At 36.9% G+C, this 9,704-nt stretch overlaps 1 protein-coding gene across 1 annotated transcript in view; it reads left to right on the top strand.

Annotated features, from left to right (window-relative positions):
- The first annotated feature begins 1,516 nt into the window (after positions 1-1,516).
- The window catches only part of fign (fidgetin), a 66,280-nt gene continuing 58,092 nt past the window's right edge, over positions 1,517-9,704 (top strand). Inside the window, exon 1 of the mRNA XM_081367885.1 lies at positions 1,517-1,626. The gene's annotated coding sequence lies outside the window, so the exon portion shown is untranslated. The remainder of the gene's footprint in view (positions 1,627-9,704) is intronic.

Raw genomic sequence — 9,704 nt, 5'->3', positions numbered from 1 at the left:
ATTCTCCAAAGGCTTTGGGGCTGTACTGGAAATGGCCTGCAAACTCATCGGGGAACGCTCAGGGCCAGATCGATGCATCAACCCAAGGCCCCAGCGCACGAATGCGAGAGGCCATGCTGGGACTGTGGGTTCCACAGTACACATCATGTGTCTAAACTCCAGGTCCTCAGCCAGGTCCCTCTGGGTTGTCAAAAGAGCACTGGGAGACGGCAGAGAAGAGGTGTGGAGTGGTTTTGTCATGGTGTGATATACGACAGGATGTCAAACTCAGATACAAGAAGACACATCAAGATTTGCCCTTCATTTTTTTTTTTTCTCAAAAAACCCAGATAGATATACACCATAAAGGTATGATATCTACAGTTTTGTCCACAAATAAAGATAAAATAATGTGATTGTTTTAATGGTTTATTTGTAATTAAATCCCGCAATAAATAATAGCACTCAAGCATTAACATGCAGAATTAATCATAAGTATCATTCAATAAAAAGCTTTTCTTTTTTTTTCTTTTTTTAAGAAAATGTGACTGGTGCTTGCTCGTGTAAAATGCTAGGTTGTTGTGGGTGTAAAGTTAGTTGTGATATTGAAAAATGTATAGCCTTAAGGATGAGGAATAGTAAAACGCCTATTAAATCACAAATTTCTTAATTTTATTATATATTTGTAGTGCTGTCAAACTGATTAATCGTGATTAATTGCATCCAACAGAAATGTCTTTGTTTATATAATGTGTGTGTGTGTGTGTGTGTGTGTGTGTGTGTATATATATATAACGTTATATATATATATATATGTGTGTGTGTGTGTGTGTGTGTGTGTGTGTGTGTGTGTGTATATATTCTATACGTGTGTATATACAATATACAGTACATACATTTTATGTTAGAATTGATAAATCGTTTGACAGCACTGATATTTAGACATTGAGGTACAATAATTCATTTACAATATTACACACTTTTTAAAAACTTTTTAAAAACGTAATGTTCATGAACTGTCATAATAGAAATAACGATGGCTACATGCGAATATTTACATTTATTTCTATATTTAGCAGTCTACCCCCTGACTGTGTGTTTTTATATTAATGTAACGTTAGTTCTGAATGTTATTTGACTTTGTTCTGTCAGTTCATTGAAAATAGATTAAAAAATAACGATCGCCACGTTTGCTGCGCAGTGATTTAGTGAACGTTTTTCGCTCTTACGACGTGGATTTTACAATATATCAATAATATTAAATACTATACTCACTTATTGTACTTGTGTTATATATACACATCGTGTATAGAGCCAAAAAGTCCATATACAGCCCACTAATGAATAATTCCTGTCAGTGTACTGTGACAGGACAGCGAGCGCTACTCCACTGAGAGTGTTTAGGCAAATCTGACCGTTGCTTTGAATTTGGCTCTCGCGCAGCGCGCATGCGCAATCTGCGGCACGCTGTGCTTCTCTAGAGCAGCTGTTTGGGGTTTGAAATTCCAACATGGCAGAGGCAGTGGTCAGTCTTCCCCACACTAACTTGGAATGGTTTCAAGTCGCTTAACCCGCAGAAGCATTCATCAGCGTGCCCGTCGGATCGATGCCGCTCTAACCCGAGAGGTTATCCTGTCATACTAACAGGTAAGAGTTAACCCGGCTATTTCCACCGAAATTAGGGAATTAAACTGGACTAGAGGAGAGGAGCGCGAGCGCCTGCCTTTATCGCAACGCATGTCCAGTCCATGCATCACCGGGCTGAATTGAAGCGCTCGCGCTGTCCATATCTAAATACATGGATTGTGTTTTGATACGAGATGTGATCGCGCGTGCAACGGGATGTTAACGCGCAGGCGGATGAAGTTGATCAGTGATAGTTGAATATGATTAATTACATTTTGCATTGGAAAGTGAGAGTGGGTGGGGTTAAAATTCGTAAAAGTAACTTTCTGGTGCACTAGAGCCGCATTATAGCCTACACAATAATAATCTGAAAAAGTTTTTGCATCCTTCCTTTTTTGCGTATCATAGAAAATGTGCATTTTTTTATTCTTGACTTTTTTTGGGACCGCAAATGTGTTTTTAAAGTAAAAAGACATACAATGCGTGTTTCCATTAAGATAATAATATCGTTTCTTTAAACCTGGGGAGGGAAACTGACATGAGCTCGCTGTCGTGGTCATGTTTTTTTTTTCTCCTTCCCTCTCTCCTCCTCTCTCTCCTCCTCTCACATGTTGTCCAAGAGCTTTTGTTGGTTTTGCCTTCTTAATTATATGCATGTAGGTTAAATGAATACCTGACGAAAAGGCCCCTGGTTTTCACAGTGTAATTCGATAGCTGAGAGGAAAAAGTGGCTGTAAGCAACCTTTGGAATTCACATTTTCCTTTCTCCTGTTTGCGCCTTTGAGAAGATGATCACTAGCTCCAGTGTACATGGTACGTTGATTTATTGTTTATATTTTGGCATACACTATTACATTTGTGCTTGTGCTTGCATGGTGTGGTTTGTTTTAGTCATGAAATGCGTGCTAGACTATAAACAGCAGCTATATTCACGTAACCTGTTAGATTGTATGTTAATAATGCATGCATGATTCTATTTCACACGTATAAAGCAGTCCTAATGTATATATCTTGATCTAACTTAAGCGTGTTTGTATAAAAGTTGTGCAAATTTGCATATATTGCATATATAATTATAAGAGTCGCGTGCGATGTGTTTACCTCAGTCTGTCAGAACTGAGTTGACACAATGTCAACTTACTGTCAAAATGATGACTAGCGACTTATTTTTGAATTAAAGACGTGGTCTTTAAATATGTATTATCTTTCATATCTTTAAAGAAGACATGTAACATTAATATTTACTATAGTCTTTGAAAATATACTCTAATGTCCTAAACCGAGCCCTTTTTTACAAGCAAAATTACTATTTTTGTTTTACATTTGCCGATTATTTTGTTTTATCTAGGCTTTAATTTGTTCTAAACCCAACTATATTTAGATTGAAATAACTTAGGCATTTTAAGTTTGAGTTAATTAGCTGTGTATGAAGTTGTAGTTGGTATTTGTTTAATTGTAGATTTGCATAAAACTTCAGTCTGGAGTGATATGCATTCACGTTATTCATTATCTCTTTTTGCAGTCTTTTTCAAAACAGCTTAAAAATGTACTATATATATACAAAGTCTTGGTTTATTCAAGCCAATTATATTATTTGATATACTAAATCAATCTCAAAACACAATGTTTAGTGGTTAGGTAGAAATTTGTCCCTGTAAATATTCACTTTTTTAGTATCAAGCACTAAGCGGGCACAGAGAAGTTACCAGAAGGAATTACTGTATGTGTCCGCATACATTTTTCAGCCTTAATATGGGACTTCATCCATCAGTGAGGTTGTATATTACTACATTTTATGTAGTTCTTGAACACATATTTGCATGAATATTTGATGTGCACCCTGCATTATGCACATTTAGCTATTTTTCTATGCATGTCCTTTCTTCTTTGTACTTGTGTATATTTCTTTCCCAACTCTTTAGCTCTGGCTCTTAGTTCTGTGGATGTTGTCAGATTAGAAACTTGAGGTCAGAAATTGATTTGTTGAAGGTTATGCCACTGTCAATGCAAACTTGTAGTGTTTTTTTTTTTTAAGGGAATTGAATGTCGATTTGTTTTACATTTTCATATTCAAACCTTTGGTTTTCACTCTCAACAAACTAACCAACCAACAAAACCAAAAAAAACCCCTCAATTTTTCATTTATAATGTTAGTTATTTTGTGAATACCTCTTGCATTTGCATTTTGTTATTTAAAAACACAATCAAAAATCGCCTGACTAAGACTGAAGTGTGTTTTCCAAGCCTCTTCAGCTCTATCAATAGAAAAATGCACTACATGATGAGTGATTTCATTACAGTAGAGTGTTTTTTTGTGATGTGTTTTAATCAAAGTGGACATTGAGCATGTGTTTTTTTTCTTTCCTGTAGGGAGGTCTAATAAGCCATTAGATGTGTAATGCACTACAGTTAGCAGAGGTATATTAACACAACAGGCATCAGTGACCTAATTTAGCTTTGCAGATCTGAGTTTGAGGTGTAAATGTTATTAATAAGTGTACTTTAAGCTTTTAATATGATACTATTTTGACAAAGTGATGTGCTAGGTTGGTGCTCGGAGGGATTCCTTGTGGGCGCAGCGAGCGGCTGACGTGTGAAAGTGCTGTTATCGTTAACTGGGTCCCGGTTTAACCCCAGGCTGGGCTTTATGAGCATGTTAAACGACACGACAGCTTCACACACTCCTGATTGCGCGGCACGTCAGTTTGCGTGAGCCTGTGTGTGTGTGTGCGTGCGTGTGAGTCCGCAGGGTTGACATGAAACCTCATGTTGAGTTTTGTGGTGTGCGTGATGACAGATGCTGACCCCTCCCCTTTTCAGCACCCTCTTTGCTTGATGTATCTTGTGTTGACATTCTAGCACAGGGCTACAGGCAGCTTGCTACACACAGACTGCTACACACAGACCTATAGAAGACGTTCATCCCGCGCGGATGATGCGGCAATTAGCAGATGCGTGCAAACAGTTAGATTGGGGCTTGCGTTTGGCCAATATTTTGACAAGTTTCATACATATAGTGATAGCGTCGGCTGCAGTGTTCATTAGTTTGTATTCTTGTGATGTCTGAATGTACTGTCATTTGTATTTAGCAGTTAAATGTCTTTAACATATTATTTTTGTCAAATTCTTGCACAAATCTATTACAGGGTCAGGCAGTTTAAACATATTTAGAACTAGACCGCTTTTCTATGATAAAAATAAGTATACTGTGCAGTTTCAACAGTGTCATGCAGTGAAATGAATCTAAAAGCATGTTGAATGTTTTTTTCACAGTTATTTTGCATGCATTTTTAAATCTCTTTATTTGAGGGTTTTTTTTTTCAACATGTAACCTAGTGACTGTAATGTTCATTAGTTTGTATTCTTATGACGTTTGCATATGTACTGACATTTGTGTTTAGCTGCCCGTATCATGCAAGTTAATTGGCTCAAACACATTATTTTTGGAAATTTATTTTACAAATCTGTTACATGCAGTATAAACATATTTAGAAATCGACAGCTTTTCTATTGTTTACCAATTTCTCTAATTATTTTACATGGATTTTTGTAATTATCTCATTAGTTGTGAGTTTTTGTACTAGTGAAAGCAAATATTTTGCAGCATTGTATACACTGCATTTAAAATATATGCATCTAAAAACATAAAGGCCTATATAAATGTGTTTATAGCATATATTAATTCACATTCATCAAACTTGCATTCATTTGAAACAAGTTTTTTGTTGACTTGCTTGTTGGTCTGATGTATTAATATTGGCAACAGTGAGGCAGAAGCATTGTTCATCAAAGAAAAGATTGAATTCTCACATGATCACATCTGACATGATCTGGTGTAAATATAATATTTTTCAATATGCAGATTTCAATTTCCCTCTGTTCTGATGGTTTACAAACCGCTCTTTTACATATTCATAGAGGCCATTAACGTTTGGAGGGTTTGTGTGAAATGCACTGTAGTTTTTAAATAGACTCTCCACACTGTAAAAATGTTTAGACAGAAAACCTAGAACATTTAATCTGGATTTATTCAGGTCAATTACCTTAAATTATTGAACGAGTCTAAATCAAGCTCAGCTTGGTTACACTTAAAAAACAACATACGAGTAAGTTGCATTGCATTCAGTGTATGACAGAGTCGTTCTATTGATCTGTGTTTGGCATGTAGAGCTTTTTGAAGCAAATGCATCAGGCTGAGATTGTGAGCTGTTACTCATCATGACACAATGTGGGTTATGTAGGTTTGTGGGGGGGTTTTTGTATTTTTTTTTTAAACAGTAGATTGCAACCTTATTAATTGTTTAGTAACAAAGCTCACCACAGAATGTTTCTATAAGGATCCTAACAGAATAGTACAAGAAATATATTTTTAAAATCTGTTGGTGCATCTTTAGCAAGTCAGTTACAGGTTAGTGGTGGGCGAATGGCCAAAAGCGTATGGTACGAGTATTTGAAATCCCAGTAACTGTATCACAATATAGTTATTTTTGCGAGGAATTCTAAAACAAATGGATTATATAAATAACCATACGGTTATGCATGTTTTCTGACTAATCTGAAATGATTAAATGATGAAAATCTTACAATTTTACAAATGAAAGTTTATGGATGTCAACTAAGAAATAAATAGATCTGGCATTAGTTCAGAAAACGGCTTGAGTTAAGGACTAATTGATTCTAATTGGACGAGCCACATTCAGATCTGTTCTAAAATAGTTAATATGCACAAACCTGTTTTTCAGTGGTGCATGTGTGTATTTTCCCATTGCAATGTTCGAATCGTATAAATAACGTACAATGGTCCATGTATGTGCCACAGTACAGCAAGCGTCATGCTGTAGGTATACCGGGATTTACGGTTTAGAAGCCCAGCGTTGGCAGAAGACGATGCCGTTGGTGCGTCAGACGTGTAAGTGGCCCGGGCCTCCTGGGATTGTTTGTATAAATGAGAATGACAGGTTTTATCTCAATCTAATGGTGACAATTAAAGGGAACCTTCAGACTAACTCGGCTCGCTGGCGGATGAGCACCTTGGGGGATCTCGGGGGCCGTTTCAAATTGATGAAACACTCATCCGTACAGACGGATACATTTGTCAGTCTGTGTAACAAATCTTATTCGGTACCCCCTGTCTCCGTTTCAGACAAAAGCCCGGCTCAAATGAAATCAGTAGCGGCTTGTCATCTTTAAGCAAATATGTTAAGCGTAGTCTCGCGTGCTTTTCATCCGAACGCTGAGGAAGAACCCCAAGGGAGACGGACGCGTGCAAACGCAACAAATTTCATTTCCACGCAGGGATCGCTCTCTCTCTCTCTCTTTCTCTCTCGGTCTCTCTCTCTCTCTCGTGGCAGCTGGCTGTGTTATCTTCGTATGATTCGGTGTGCGCTGACAATTCTTTCACTGATCTAAGTTAGAGTGCATTTGGAAGTGGTTGCAGCTGTCTGTTGCTATACTGAGAGATGTGTTTGCTCTACTGCAAAGATGAAGGACCATGAATCCTTGACATCCCCCTCCCGCTCCTCTCCACCAGCTCATTTAGACACTTTCTGTCTGTCGGCCTCTCTCTACCTCCCTTGCTGTGACTGACAGCATACAGGGTTGCATGTCTTTTAAAATGCACATATGTCTGTTATCCGTGCTGTAGGCCTGTTTTGCTTTCTCGGCTCTGAAATCATCCTCTAGAGTCGCGGATGAAGAAAGTATTCGCGCTCGAGGCTGTCGTCTTTCCCCTTCCATGTATCTTAAACGCATTACATTTTCCTTTTAGTTTGCTTAAGTCAATGTTACTGGAATTTCATTATTAAGCGGTTGTTGTACCCGTAATGATGGTATCGACCGTGGCGTTAGGATGCTATTGTGCACGGTGGCGTGAAGCAAAAAATGTCCAGGCGTTCTGCTCCAGTAAATGTTCCTGCCATTGAGATATTGGACAAAAAGGCTGTCTGATGATGTAAAAGATGTAGCGGTTCATCGTAAACCTGAACAGAGGTGAAGTGCCCTCATCTCTCACCAGTTTATCGGCCTCTCCATGGGGCGAATCAACAAATGAGGACTTAAACGCGCCACACGTATTGATTTGCAGAATACTTGATTTGATTCATTTGGCTCGCTGTGGGTTATTTTTAGTCGATAATCGTGTGCAAGAAAAGACACTGAAAGGTGTTTGTCTCAGTGTCTTTTCTCTTTCATTAGGGTCCCGCTATGGCTGGCTCAATGTAAATGTGGTGATTTTAGCGTTTGTCAGGACGGTTTGAACTGTAGTTAGCCGGCGATGTGATCTGATCAGAGGAGCGTAACCGTGATTGACAGTCAGCGGTGAGGACGCCACTGGACTCCCGTTCATTATGATACGTCGCACACACACGCAGAATAATAAGTCAAAACAAAGCAAAATCATGCCTCTGTTGACAGTTGGCTCCATTTTAAAAGCTTTAACTCGTTGAGGATGGATGTGAACACAGAACATTATAGTTGATCGTTGCTTTTGTTGATTAACAGCATTTGCTTTGAGGGATGCATGATTGTATGAGTGATTTCTCTGTTAGTATAGTTCAGGTTAGACTGTTATAAAGCTAAAAATCTGAAAATATTGTATTGCCCTTTTGATGATATTTTAATATTTATGTATTTGCTCTCAAATTGCTTATAAGTGTGATATTTATTTGTTTATCTTTTTTTAAACTTAATTTCAGCTAGTCATTGTGGTCATATATTTAAAATGTTTAATGTTAGAAGTTCCCTAAATACGGTAAATAATGATTAGTTAATATAAGTCAATGTAAGTAATCCACACTGTTTTTCTCCTGAACGAACACTGAATAGGAAGGATGGTAGTTAATTATTTTCGTTTATATGCACCAATATAACTTTGCATGATCGTAAACAGATATTTACTTGCATATATTTGTACTAAAACATTTTGATGCATGGTGAACATTTTTAGTAATGTCACAAATGAACTGTTGAATCAGAGTTTTGTATTGATTCACTGAAACGGACAGTTTGAACTGATTCACTGAAATGATTTAAAATGTTTAATGTCAGAAATAAAATAAAGATCTAGCTGAAGTAATCAAGGTTTTGCAACACTGTTTTTCACAGCAATTTACTTGCATGTATGTTTACTAAAACATTTTTAATGTGTGAAAAACACATTTTTGGCGACGTCGCACAATTGTGGAATCAGAGTTTTGAATTGATTAATTGACGGACAGTTTGAACTGATTCACTGAAATTATTTAGAATGAAGAAGATCTAGTTAAAATAACCACGGCAATTTACTCGCATATATTTTTACTGGAACATTTTAATGTGTGAAACAACTTTATTGTGAATTAATTGTTAAATCAAAGTTTGAATCAGTTATGGACAGTTTGAACTGATTCACTGAAATGATTTAAAATGTTAAATGAAGAAGATCTAGTTAAAATAACCACAGCAATTTACTCGCATATATTTTTACTAAAACATTTTAATGTGTGAAACAACTTTATTGTGAATTAATTGTTGAATCAAAGTTTGAATCAGTTATGGACAGTTTGAACTGATTCACTGAAATGATTTTAAATGAAGAAGATCTAGTTAAAATAACCACAGCAATTTACTCGCATATATTTATACTAAAACATTTTAATGTGTGAAACACTTCTGTGAACAGCGACTTTATTGTGAATTAATTGTTGAATCAAAGTTTGAATCAGTTATGGACAGTTTGAACTGATTCACTGAAATGAATCAAACTCGCCAGCTCTGTTGTGGTTTAAATCAGAGACAAACCAGTAAAACCATATTAAAATCACAGTGCAGATATATTGTGACACTTCATTAAACCGCTCAGCCATATTTCAGAGAAATGTAAACCTGCTTCTCTATGTTTTGTTTATTCCGATAGACTCACTAATCCACCACAGCCCTTAGGAAGAAAAAAAACAAAGATGATAAAGTTAATGCAGCGCCAGTGTTTCAAACAAACAATCTGAATTATTAGAACGGAACATAAGCGGCGCTTTGGTCCTTTTTCTTTTTTCTGCCATTTCAAACAATGAGTCTGAGCTTTTGTTTTCGCCGTCCCTGGTCACTAAAGCTGTCTGGCTGCATAA

This window comes from Scardinius erythrophthalmus, assembly GCF_964197995.2.
Source record: "Scardinius erythrophthalmus genome assembly, chromosome: 6".
In the NCBI taxonomy this organism is placed as follows: Eukaryota; Metazoa; Chordata; class Actinopteri; order Cypriniformes; family Leuciscidae; genus Scardinius; species Scardinius erythrophthalmus.
This window is presented reverse-complemented; position numbering and strand designations above follow the sequence as displayed.